This window comes from Mustela nigripes, chromosome X, assembly GCF_022355385.1.
Source record: "Mustela nigripes isolate SB6536 chromosome X, MUSNIG.SB6536, whole genome shotgun sequence".
Classification (NCBI taxonomy): domain Eukaryota; kingdom Metazoa; phylum Chordata; class Mammalia; order Carnivora; family Mustelidae; genus Mustela; species Mustela nigripes.
Window position 1 is genome coordinate 100,591,038 of NC_081575.1, and position 14,329 is coordinate 100,605,366.

The following is a 14,329-nucleotide window of genomic DNA, read 5'->3' on the forward strand; positions in this document are numbered from 1 at the left end:
CCCTAATATTTCCCTTGTCTAGCTTCCAAATTATATGATACTTCTTAGTGGTATTACCATTAGACCCAGGAATAGAGGTCTCTGCCCTATCCCTCACTTTAGAGGATCTACTCTGGCCCTGTTCCTGCCAAGCCAGTGCCCATGGGGCAAAGAATATAGGAGACCCAAGGAAATGCATACACCCAAATTCCTGATCTCCTGCTTTCCAGACCATATATAGTATTCTAAGACTTAAAACATCCTGCCCAAGAGGCCCTGTGGGCCTCTTCTTCTCGTTGGCTCCCTGAAGATAGACCCCACAGTGGTTGTGTATGCTCCCCTACCTTATCTTTGAAGGAAGGTCAAGGTACAGGTGTTTTTGAGGCAGGGTTATGGAGAGGGTAGATTAAACTTGGATATGAACAAGATGTATATGAGGTCCATCAAAGTGCAGAAGAGAGCCAGGACTGGGAATAGCAGTGGTGGACCACAGCTGGAAGGTTTCCTTTTGCTCCCTGGCCCTGACTCCATGTATATCAATATACCTTAAACTTACACCATGTTATATGCCAATTTGTAATTAAAAAAAAAAAAAGAAAGAAAAGAAATGGGCCTACTTCTTAGACTCTAGGGGTCAGCCAACTTTTTCTTACAGGGATAGATTTTAGGTTCTGCAAGCTGTACAATTTCTGTTAACACCTGCTCAACTCTGTGACTGCAAGCTGAAAGCAACCACAGATAACAGAAGCGGTTTCCACTAAAACTGTATTTACAAAAACCAGCGGTGGCCTGGATTTTGTCCCTGGGCTGGTTACCAACCACAACATTATCTATGTTTCACGTCTCTGGTGTTTACTGCATTCTATCTCATGGTCTATAGTTATCCGCTCCCCTCTCTCACCTCTACTCGGAGAAGTATGGCTGTGTGGCCAAATTTAGTAGCTCTCCAAAAAGTATATAATTTTACACGTAGAAACAAAATTAAAACTATGGGATGTCCTTTGTGGTTTAACAAGAAGAGTGCTCCTTGTGCTGCAACAGCAGCTAACTCATGGTTACATTTGTTTTTAAAGCAGAGTTAGGAAACTATGATTTATAGGCTGGAGGTGGCATGTGATTTTCACTCAGAACTCTACTAACCAAATCACAAGTACTAACTAAATCATTAGTAATCATTAAATAATAAATATTTAATATTATAAATATATGACATATATTTATAATATATATAAATATATAATAAATATTATTTAAAACATGATATATTCTCTTTATGTTAGTGTCCTAGCAACATTTTGGTTAATAAGCAGTAATTAAATGCATATTTTTATAGACAAATATAGGTCAAAAAGGTGATCTTTTAATGGAGTAAATCATAAACAACTTTCTCAGGGAAGAGACTATGCTTTATGCCTCTGTATCTCCACCACCTAAGACATGGTGCCCACATATGGCAGGAGGTCGATAAATGAGAGTCCTCCTACTGCTCTCTTGATGAGTTAGGGGGTAAAGCTGACCTTGTGGCAATTTGCTGGACTCCCTAAATTCTTGGCGACTGAATTTCACTTCCTCTGTAGGTAAGATAGTCAAACCCTAAGAGAACAATTTGTTCTTTTAATGTACTAAATCATTCTGATCAAAGATCGGGGAAGAGGAGTAGCCAACATCTTCTCTTCTCCACAAAGAACTTTAAGAGCCCTCCCTGTATGAGGGACACCACTGACTCAGGCAGGTTTTCCCCATGAGTAACAATCTGCACTAATGTGAAGTGGTGATGGAATGGGTTTATTGTATTAGGGAATATTCTTGCGGTCCTGTGGCATTGTTGAAGCACTGATATAGACAGGGCACAACCATTAGCCAAGATCATTTTTTAAGATTTTTATTTATTTATTTGAAAGAGAGTGTGAAAGATCACAGAGGGAGAGCGAGAAGCAGACTCGCCCCTGAGCAAGGAGCCTGATGTGGGGCTCAATCCAGGGACCCTGAGATCATGACCTGACTTGAAGGCAGCCTTCCACCTGACTCGAAGCTGGCCAGCCAGTGCCCCTGGTCAGCGTTGCTTTGGAGGAGCTGACTCCTCCGTCTACCACCTTGTGGCTCAGTGTGGGGCCCTCAGAGCGGCAATCCTGGCATCATGGTACCACCTGGGAGTTTGTTAGGAATGCAGAACCCTGGCTCTGTCCCAGATCTACTGAATCAAAATCCCCTGGGTGATTCATAAGCAATTCAATTTGGGGAAGCATTGACCTGTAGAACTATGTATCATTCACTTCTCCATCCCTGAGCAGAGCAAGGCAATACATGCAACAAGGTACAGTACTTTCCATTAACATCAACTTCTTGCTAAAACACCAATTAAGGTGAAGAACACTGGTATTCTCCCACCTAGAACTACAAGTAACAAAATAAAGCCTACTGTTACCAGTGCACTTTGGATGTATAATCTCCTTTTCTAGAAAGCACTGACAAAGTCAATTCTGCATGGATTTACTTTCAGGCCTTAGTCCTTATTGGCACTGGAATGCATTCACCTTCACTGCTGGCTGTGGCAGCACGCCCAGGTTCACCACTCAAACGCCTACTGTAATACAGGATCACCAGCAACAAGATGCTGGAAGCTGGCCAGTCTCCTAGTCTTTCTTGTCACAAAGTTACCTGGATGGGCAAGGCAGAGGAGGGGAATGGGGAACAACAGGATGTCCCAGCAGCCTGCTGTACAGAAACTGAGAGAATGAAATTGAGCAGGGTGGGAAAAAAAAAGGCACAGTAAAGAACAATTTTGAACACTCTAACCAAGCCAAGTACTGTTGGAAAAAATGCTATCAGTGAGGAGTGTACAACAACCAAGGATGTGTTGGCAGACCATAAAACTGACTAGAAGAGTTGCAAACAGCTTCCAGCTCTGCACATTGAATTGGCACCCTCAACCGTAGGTTGTGCAAAAACCCCAAGTAAAGATCTGTTCATTCAATCAATCAAGTATTCACTGTGATCTGTTATGATAAGCCCTACGTGCTGGGCTGTTTTTCAGAGACGTATCCAGTCTTTAAGAAGCTTCTGTTCTGACAGGACAGAGAGACAAACTAATTACAATAAGATAAGTACTTTCGCACCAATGTGTATTCTTTTCATTGGGGATTATGGAGAGTGGTGTTGGATAGCACACTCTACCAGAGAATTGAATAGACTTAACAGAGGAGACACTTGAGATGGATACTGAAGGATGAGTAAGAGTTTTCTAGTCAGAAATTAGTGGGAAGCATACACTAACTAGAGAGGAGTATGCATGTGTGTGGGTGTGGGGGGGGGGGGGGGGTTGTGTGTGTGTGTGTGTGTGTGTGTGTGTGTGTGTGTGTGTGTGTGTGTATTCAGCACTGTAAAAGAGTATGCATGCTGAGAAGTCATTTTGGCCAGGCTGGGAAATAAAGCTGAAAAAGAATTCTTCAACTAGATAGTGAAAAAATGCCTGTCAGGCTAACCCATTTACAGTTAATCCTCTAAGCATCAAGGAGGGATTGGAGGATTTTAAACAAAGGAACATCAGGATCAGGTATAAAGTTAAAGATTGATAAGATCATTTTACTTAGATAACAGTTATCTGTAGTAACACCTCTGGGTCAAAAAACAAAACCACGGATAACAACAACAGTGATCATGGGAACTTTTTGTGGAACTTGGAGAGCTAGAAAGAAACGAGAGGGTAAAGGAAAAACGTATAATCAAATACGTCTCTCAAAGGGATATTGGATGTTCCCGCATTCAAGCAGCTACTTTGTGCTAGCCACTCAATAGCTTTTCTTGAAGCAATAATAAAGGAAGCCTTGTTCATCACTGCAGCTGGCTAGATCTGCCCAATTTACAATTTCCCCAAACTCAATCACTACATTTTTCCCCTTTTCTACATTAAGGACTATCGCAGTTTGCATGTTATATTAGATTTAAAATCTCAAATTAAAATATGTCACTTATTTGAAACATTCCCATCTTCATGTCCATCTGACTTTGGTACCGTTCATCATTCATTCTTTAAGAAACAGGAAAAAAAATCAGCAGTTATAGAAGTTGTGTCTCTTATAGAAGTTATGAAAGACATAAATATTTTTTCCCCCAAAATCATTTAGCATTTTCTCTACTTTCTTCATTAAAATGCACATCCTAAATTATGTCCATTTTGGGCTTTTTAAATTGTGGTCTTAAAACTTGCCAATAAAATGAAAGTAAAAGTTTCTTTTACATGGGCTCTCTGTCTCAAATCATTTAGACATTTAATTGTCCTAGTATGTTGAGATTTTGAATGATAATTACAACACAATATATGTAATTTGACTACTGGCTCTCTGCTAACAAAAGTTATGATTCAGCTGTACTCATTGCTATAGTTACCCAAACCCCAAGCTTTGATAGTAGTATTGTTTCAAAGAAGTGGGTCATGAAAAGCAATGACTACTCAATTTCTGAAGATTAAGGTAAGTGGTAAGATTAAGGTAAGACATTTTCTCAGATACAGAAAAGACAAGAAATGAGAATATAATGATACCTACTTAGAATTTATTATAATCTAAATATCACATAAGTGGTCCTTCCAGAACAACCAGCAAAAATCTTCTATATTTTGAGAGCCTGGACACACAGAAAGTGTTTGCTAAGGTTAATGGTGATTTTGACGTATACACAGAATCCCTGGTCTCTACCAGCTCTGAATTTCAAAATATAAAAGAACTACAAATCAAAAAACAGAATGCACTCACTTGGCATCTAAGCAGATTATGGGACTACCACAGTTATCCATACTATAAAGTCAATCAACATAAATGTATTATATCTAGAGTCAAAGCAATGTAGACAAGGCCCTAATGCTGTGTACTTTGGTCTGCTGCAGTGGGAAAGCAAAGTCTTGACAGAGCCATAGCATCTTGTACTTGTAGAGACCCATAGACGTCCAGGCCTATGATCCAGGCATAGGAATCATGCCTTTAGGAGAGACACTTTGACACTTTGTCTACCAAGTAAAAGAATCAAACTTTGAAGATTAGAGCCCCTGCACACAAAGCCTTTACAGGAATACCAAGACCCCATGGAATTCTCTTCAGATACTGTCGGATCCTGTACAGATGGACTCCCCTATGTGCGTGGTGAACATAGCCATTAAATATTACTCACTCCCAGGATTTTAATAGAAGGATCACTATCTATATAAACATGGCTTTTTTCTCAACCCACTAGAGATTCTTGAACCCACCCACCAGTAACTATTCTGAAATAGTCAAACTCCATCCACCCACAACCAGCAGAGGAGTAACAAAGTGAAGTAGGCATGAGTGGCAATAAAAATGCTAGGAAAAGTGGTTCTTCTAAAATAGTTAGAAGAAAACTTACAATGTTTAGATCAAAGTAGCATTCAGACCATAGAAGTTTGCCATTCTTCTTTTCCCCTTCACTCTTCCATTTCTCACCCTTTTTCTAGTGCAAAGTAAAATAATGAACTTTAGCAGGAGGAGGTAAATATCTGAACATATCAAGCTTGGAGAAAGGAAATGAAGTTGTATGAAGAACACCCAAAAGAATGAAAGAATAAGAACAACTGGCAATAGATTTATTCACAAATTGCCTATTTAGTGAATAGCAGAGCCAACATCCTTAAAGTATTTTTAGTGGAAGAAGAAATACATACAAATGTATCATTTACCCCTGACTTAATGTAAATCTCTGCATCTATAGGCTGAAATCCACAGAATAAACTATGGGCACATTCTGTCATCTACTTTAATTACACAAGGCTTGGCAGGCAGTAAAACATTTGTAAATTCTCTGGAAAAGACTAAGCTATATGAATGAAATATAGAAGAATGAATGTATTTTATTAGAATAGGCAACTGATGATTGGGAAAGAAACAAAATAAGAACATCCATTCAATAGCTGGAAATAATACTTTTTGTTTTGACTTACAAAGGCTTCCAGTTATAACTATTATTCAATGTTTTCACAAATAAAGACAGAAAAATAAAGTATTTATTTTCTATTGAATCCCCACACACTAAAACCTGCATTTGTGATACACATAAGAGTATCTCATTTCAATTATTATTTTTTCTATTTATGAAATTTGGGAAAGAACCAAAAACTTTTAATATATTCAACAATTCAAATTGTCATTGGAATCTACAAAAAGGAATCGGTTCGTCATTAAAATGTATGGTGGGAATATCATTTTTGTCAGCTCCTTAACTCTTGAGTTCTCAGTAATCTTGTAAACCATTTCATTGCAGTATTTTTAAAAATTTCCCATTTTAGAGAATATTTAATTATCACCAACTTTTTAAATTATATGAAATTTAATTTGTATAAAGTAAAAAGAACAGTGTCATTTGAATTTAGTGACATACTGAGCTACTGACTATTGCCGAATATTTGTATATTCTTTGTATATCCTTTCTTTCTTTTTTTCTTTTTTTTTTTTTTGTATATCCTTTCTTTTTCCTTTACTAGATGAACCTAACAAAATAGGATCTGCTTGTCCATACCTAAAGCAGACATCCTCTTCCCATGGTGCCAATTAGTAAAATTTCAATTTGGAGGAAAGGTTTCAAAAGCTGTAATACTTTTGGTTTTTAGAGTACATCATGTGAGTTAACTGCTGTGAGACACTAATATGGGCCAGGCCTCGGGATAAAATACTTTAACTGCACCATCTTATTTAAATCTTCACAATGGTATCATTAGGTATGGATGATTATTATCTCCATTTTATAACAATATTTTTTTCATTTTATACATTTTCACCAAATTTACACTTCTTGGTACTTGGGACACCACAGTAAAATAAATTAATGAGGATCTCTGCTCTTGTGAAGCTAAAATTGTCCTGATAACCAATAAGTATAATAAAGAAGTAACTTATAAATATGTTACAGGCTAGGAAATGCCCAAAAAATTACACTGAAAGGTGACAAGGAGATCAGGAGTGTGGAGGTGGGTGTGTTGCAATTTTAGAGGGTGTGATCAGGATAGGTCTCATGGAGAAGATGACACATAAATGCCAAAATGACACATAAAAGCCAAAAATGATGGAGGTGAGAAAGTGAGCCTTGAGACCTCTGGGGAACATTGCTCCGGATGAAGAGAACAGCCAGTGCAAAGGTCCCACGGCAAGAATTTACCTGTCATGTTCAAAGAATACCCAGTTGAAGATAGAAATAAGAGAGTTGAAAAAATCTTGATGAGTAGGGAAAATGAAGGCAAAGAATTAATGTAGTCCATGTCTCTAGACCATCACAAGTATTTTGCTTTGACTCTGAGTAAAACTAGCAAGCTTTGCATGATCTGCATTCCATTTTCAAAGGACAACTGTAGTTGCTGTATGGAGATAAGATTGTAGAGGGCAATGGCAGAGACACAGAGCCAATTTGGAGGTTACTGAAGCAATTTAGGAAAGAGATGATGGAGGCTCCAACAAAGGTGATAGTAGTAGACATGGTGAGAAGTGGTTAAATTCTGGATATGTGTAAAGATAGTACCAGTAGGGCTTGATGACCCATTGGATGTAGTATGTCAGAGAAAGAGAGGAATGATGAATGATTCCAAGATTTTGGGCCAGAACAAATAGATGGATAAAACTGACATCAGCTGAGCTGGGAGCACAGAGTAGAGTAGGGGGAAAAGAGAAGTCAGTTTTGGACAAAGTAACTGACAAATGTCAAATAAGTGAATGATGTCAGATAAGCAGGTAGACGTATAAGGTAGACGTACAAGGTGAGGGTATAAATGTAAAAAGTGGTATTTGTAACCATGCAAATGGCTGATGAACTCACAGATGGAGTAAGTATAGACTGAGAAGACCACTGAGAGCTAAGCCATAGGTCATTCCAACAGGAAGAAGAGGAGAGGGAAGGGACCAGCAAAGGAGACTGAAAAGAAGCACCCAATGAAGTAGAGCTTAAAGCAAGAGATTGTGTTATCCCGAAAGCCAAGTGAAAAAAAGGTACCAAGGAGAAAGAATGACCCATTGTTCAAATGCTGCTCACAGATCAATTAAGATAAGGATGGAAAAATGACCATTGGGTATGGTAAGAAAACTATATAATGTTCTTAACTGCTATATTTTAATAACATAACATGTGAAAATATTAAAATAATAAGGATTACCATTTACTGTATAGCTACTATTTATCAAGTACTGCACTATAAGTTTTTAAATATTATTTTTACTTCCCCAAGTAATCCTAAATGTAAGCATTTTTTTTTTCACTTAGGGATCTGGAAACCAAAACTGAAACGCTAAGTGATCTGTCACAGGTTACACAGTTAGTAGATGTAAATGCCAAAATTGGAAATCAGACTTGTCTTGATCCGAATGTCAATTCTAGTATACTGTGAGATCTTCTGCAATTAGGAGACAATATAGTAATACCAAGAAGAGTGAAGATGAAATTCAATTTTTTAAAATTGAGGCACCCTTGTTTTTTAAAAAAAAAAATATATTTTATTTATTTATTTGAGAGACAGAGGGAACGTGCACACTTGCACACACATGAGCTGGGGGAGGGCCAGAGGGAGAGGGAGACAGACAAGCAGACTCCCCACTGGGTGGGGATCCCAACAATGTTGGGTTTGATCCCAGAATCCTGAGATCATAAACAAGCCTAAGTCAGACACTTAACTAACTGAGCCACCCAGGTGTCCCTCAATGATTTCTTAAAAACTTCCTCTTAATTAATACTTACATGTTGGGGAAAAATTATAGAGAAATCACAAAGCTAAAAAAAAGTATGTGGAGTTTCATCACCTTGTAATTTATAAAAATGCAGTAGCTACCTAAGTATAGGCTCCAGTCCATTTCTGTCTCACTCACCTTCAAAATAATTATCAGGTTAATGGTACTAAAACACTGTTTTCTGCATTATTGATGTAACCAAAACCTTTGGCTGGAGGTTCTAAGCTCTCAGCTTGGCTTTCAGGGTGTTGTATCAACTGACCTGACATTTCAAAGCATGTGGTAGAGCCTGTGCTCTGACCTAAGTGATGGAATAAACACTACCTTTACTACATAAATAATACTTCATCATGAATTCCGTTATATGTAGTAAGCTGGGCTTCTCGTGTTATTTCAACAAACTCCTCTTCCTTTTTTTTTTTTTTTTTTTTTTTTTTTTCTAAAACCAGGATACCTCTGGAGATCTTTCCTTCTTTCTTCGCTTCCTCCCTCCCTTCCTCCATTTCTTTGATCATTATTGAGTGATATTAGGGGCAATGGACTCTCCCAGGCACCAAAGATATGTGGTGACCCAGACAGCTAAAGTCCTACCCTCGCAGACTTACATTCAAGCCAGGGAGGAAGCAAAATTTTTAAGTGGTAAATTTGATGAGAAAAAGACACAGCTAGCAGTGACTTGGGAGCACATAATATTCTTAGGAGAACACTCTTCTCCATGGTGGGGAACTCTTAACATTCAGAAATCAAAGTTGTTTCAGTTAACTCATGGTGGTCAAAAGAGATAGAGAGCTGCTTAAGTTGAGGTATAAGAATATCACAGGCAAAGTCTGTAAACTTCATAGTAATGTCAGGGGCCGTGCAGTTGTGGGTTTAAGCTTATTATATTCAGTGACTGGTGTCTTGGTCTACATAGCTCTTTCTTTTTTGGACAGTGATTTGGAATTCAACATATTCTGTGGATTGTCCTAAGTTATACCACATTCTAATATTTCAAATATAAAATTAGAACAGGTCTCACACAAATAAGTTTTCTGAGAGACTATCTTTTAGTATTAAACAATTTCCACATATCTTTCGAGATTCTCAAGAAGAAATTTTGCGCAAATACAAATATATGCTTTGAAGGCTATAATTCTTTCTTAGAGTGGAACTAAATTGTAATAGCTAGGTCTATTTAACATCCATGACTTAACTAATGATTCCAGTGAAGTTAAAATAAACCCTCAATTTTTTAATATCCTTCAGATCCGAAAATCTGGACTGAAGACACACGATGAGATTTTATCATATGTATTTTTTTTATACTTTTGTAATCATAGCCATAGTAACATTAAAACAAATAATATGACTAATAAGATTGGGTTAGCAGAAGTACCACAACCAATACAAGATGAGTTTAAATCTACCAGGATTTGAATCTTTGGTTCCAAGAAATTGGGTAAGGCAAGGAAGATGCTTAGAGCAATAACCCACACCTGCTCTGATTATGATCTTAACAAACTAAAGCTAACTTTAATATTGGAAATCGGAAATAGTAATTCTATTTTTTTTACTTATAAATGTAGATGAGGTTTAATGAGCTTCTGATGCACAGTCTGTTCCACTAGGCATCACTCCTCTCCCATACCGCCTACATAGCTCCTGAGTAGGAAATTTAAAATTCCATGACTTACCTACTTTAAGAAATGTGATACATTGTGTGGCAAAGCTAAAATCAATTGACTCAACTCTAGGAGGATAACGGAAAAGTGTGCTGTGGACAAATAGCATGATGCAAACAGTAAAAACGGAATAACTTATGAGCCTGAAGCCTTGAAGTTACAGTGAATTAAAAAAATACAGTCAATATATAGAGATGCTGAATCTCCTTAATAAGCTTAGTAGTATGCATTTGGAAAATAAAACATTTACATCCATAAACACAAGGAGAGTGTTGTAATAGAAAAGGAGTATCATCTTGATTGAATTCCTGGTCTTTGAAAACTACCATAAAATTTTCTAATTACCAAAGACATGCTGGGATGAGAGAAGATATGGATCCAGTATTCTAAGAGCAGACTTAGTGGTGGTGATAAGAACTACTTGTTTCTTTTAAGACAAACCTTTAAAAATACTTAGCAATCTACACCTTTACTTGCTTTGGCAATGAGTGAATTACCCATTCTAGCCTAGCGCTTGCATTTAGCGTGAAGGTACATAATCTGGGAGTATTGGTTGAACTGAACTGAATGTCGAATGTCAGGTCAACTGAAGAGAAAAACAGCCTCGTTGTTGGTTAAAGTGAATATGAGTTAACTAACATAATTATTTGAGTTGTAGTCGAGAGATTTTATATACCTGCAAGGAGGTGTACTAAGTTCATTCCTATTCAAATTTTCCCACCAACTCTTCCCTTTGACCTTGGAATCAAGCAAAAAACCATAGAAAAACAGGTCCTGTGTAAAAACTCCAGCTCTGGATTTTTGACTCCTTCCATTCTCCTTATGGAAGTCCAAGACACATAGAAGATGTTAGTTAATATTGATGATCTGGTAACTTATGAACAGGAGCAATTATAATATGGATTCAACCACAATCCTCAGAAAACCAGTCTCTAAAATTTAACTACATAGAGCAAACCCTCATACTCAATAATATTTAGTATCTTTACCCCTTTTAACAAATATTTAATATTTTACAGTATTTCTTAATTAATTTCCTACAGTATCACTACAGCATGCCTCAAGAGGCAAAGGAATAAAATGTCCTTATCAGAGCTTCCAAATAGCTTCCATTCCCCTCTTCATGACCCTACCCATCCTGCCACTGACAGCTCACAGCTGATTTCCTCACTGGGCTTTGCCCTCAGCCCCAGGAAGCTGTCTTGTTCATGGTTATGCCACCTTCCATGGGGCAGCCCGAAGCCAGCAACTGCTGGATGGGGGAATAGAAAGTCTTGACCCTTGAATCAGTTGGGGACAACTGTGAAAGACCCATGGGATCTGCTGGGGCCTCAGGTGCAACCACACCGCAATCGCTTTCTTCCTCTGCCTCAAAAGCAACTAAACCGTCTGTTTCTAGGAAATCCAACTGAACATAGATGTTTTTCCCACTAGCCCACAGACTTTTGATGTTAAGAACTTTCTTTAACATCTTCATCCCGTGTTAAGCACAATCCTTATAAAACACAGGACCCTCAAATATTTCATTCATTCACATGAAAGAGTTAATCAATTAATGGCATATTGGAAGGAGTGATTCTGCTAATTTAACAGGATCAAAGAATAGTGGTGACCAAGGGCCAACATAAACCATACTGGATGCTCAATGATCATCTGAGAGAATGGCCACACCCACATTTTAGCACAGGAAGGTCTTAGCTTGAGCCACTGTGGTTGGCAAGGGCTTCAAACCTGAAAGCTGAAGCTCAGTTGGTTGTACACTCTGGCGGATATTGAGAAATCATCCAAAATCCATCAGAAATTATGGTGGGGGGAGAGAGAATATCGACAGAGATTTTAAGAGGGCTCGCTGAAACCCCTCCAAGGCATACCTTGGTACTCTGCTGACCTCAACAGTTTTTTTTTTTTTTTAAAGATTTTTATTTATTTATTTGACAGACATAGATCACAAGTAGGCAGAGAGGCAGGCAGAGAGAGAAGAAGGGAAGCAGGATTCCCGCTGAGCAGAGAGCCCTACACGGGGCTCAGTCCCAGGACCCTAAAATCATGACCTGAGCCGAAGGCAGAGGTTTAACCAACAGAGCCACCCAGGTGCCCATGACCTCAACAGTTTTTAAAAGAATAAATTCCTACACTCCATTACACCCCAGAATCCAAATCCTCAGGGTAACAGACTGAGTTTTGACAATTAGATTGGGCTACTTGTTCTTTTAGATGAATCCTGATGATCATGCACGTAATTTTTAGCTTGTGCCTAAGAAAATTGTATTCCTTTTCATTTTATGTTCAGTGTTTGGCCATTTCCCAACTTAGTAAAACTTCCAGTATAGAATGATCAGAAAAAGTATGGAAAAAACACCCTTACGGGTTTGTTTCATTCTATGCATTAGAAGTATAAACAAAGTATTCGGCAAGAGAAAGAATTTAAATTCAGCTAAAATGAGGGTTTTTTTATTTTAAGAGGACCACTTTCTGATGTCCTTCTAGAATTTCAAAGTGTTATAATTATTGCAAATTAACAAAATGGTTCATATTCGCTAGGAATAAATCCTATTTTCTTTTCTTTTTTTTTTTTCAAAGATTTTATTTATTTATTTGACAGACGGAGATCACAAGTAGGCAGAGGCAGGCAGAGAGAGGGGAGGAAGCAGGCTCCCTGCTGAGCAGAGAGCCCAGTGCGGGGCTGGATCCCAGGATCTGGGATCATGACATGAGCCGAAGGCAGAGCCTTTAGCCCACTGAGCCACGCAGGCGCCCCCCTATTTTCTTTTTTTTTTTTTAAGATTTTTTTTTTTTTAAAATTGTGAGAGAGAGAACAAGCAGGAGGAGTGGTAGAGAGTGAGGGAGAAGCAGACTCCCTGCTGAGCAGGGCACCTGATGCAGGGCTTGATCTCATGACCCTAGGACCAAGACCTGAGCCGAAGACAGATGCTTAATGGACTGAGCTACCCAGGCACCCAAATCCTATTTTCTTATTACAGAATGTATATTATACTCCAAAGCAATAATCTTTTTCTATATGATCTTAATACAAAACCATTTTGGAATTTATATTTCTACCTAGCCATTACATTACATAAAGCACTTTCCTTTTTCTTTTTCTCCCCAGTTGCCTTTTCCAACTTCCCCTTCTCCCCAAATGAATTGCCAAACACTCTCACTGAAGAGTTACATATAAACCACAGCATTTTTGCTAGGGTGGGTGGCAACTTTCTAACTAAGCAAAGAGAGTTTGAATGGATACATTCCATTATAGAATGTTGCCTTCTGCTTTAAAAAAAAAAAAGTTAATTTTAAACGTTGGCTCTGTATTTATCTAGCACGGTAACAGTGGTTTAGTCTTAGAAAAGAGGAAAGAGAAAAGGAAATGAAGAGAGCCCATGAAGGCTGTTGGAGAACAGGGGTTCAACACAAAGAAATTTGTAATAGAGATATAATTTGGGAGTCCTTGGGAAATTCACAAAACTGGGACTCAAATGTACCCTGGAGATACAGAATCTTAACTTGTTCCTCTTCTTCCTAAAGTATAAATCTGAGTAGGTCATAAATGTTGTTTTCCTTATGCCCATGAAACCACATTCTATCTATTCCTGGATGCCAGACTTGGACACACTTCTTACATTCTGCATCATGTACCCCATGATATTATGCGATCTCTGCTCTTGATTCTCCTCTGCCTGGAATGTTTTTCTTTTCCACACCAGTGTGAGCTCCTTCAAAGTCTAGGTAAACCTCATTTCCTTTAACGAGCCTCTCCTAACCCCTCCAAGGGCACGTGTTCTGACCCTTTTCCAAGCCTGTACCATACTTGACACCTCTCTCCGAAGAACACAACGTAGACTATCATGAATTACAACTATATATGATTTTTGTTGATCACCACTACCCCTAGTTAGCCATCTTGGGCCCCAATATATGCCATTCCTCATCTCAATATCCCTTGAACATACTCTTATATCTCCTTGTACACTGAAG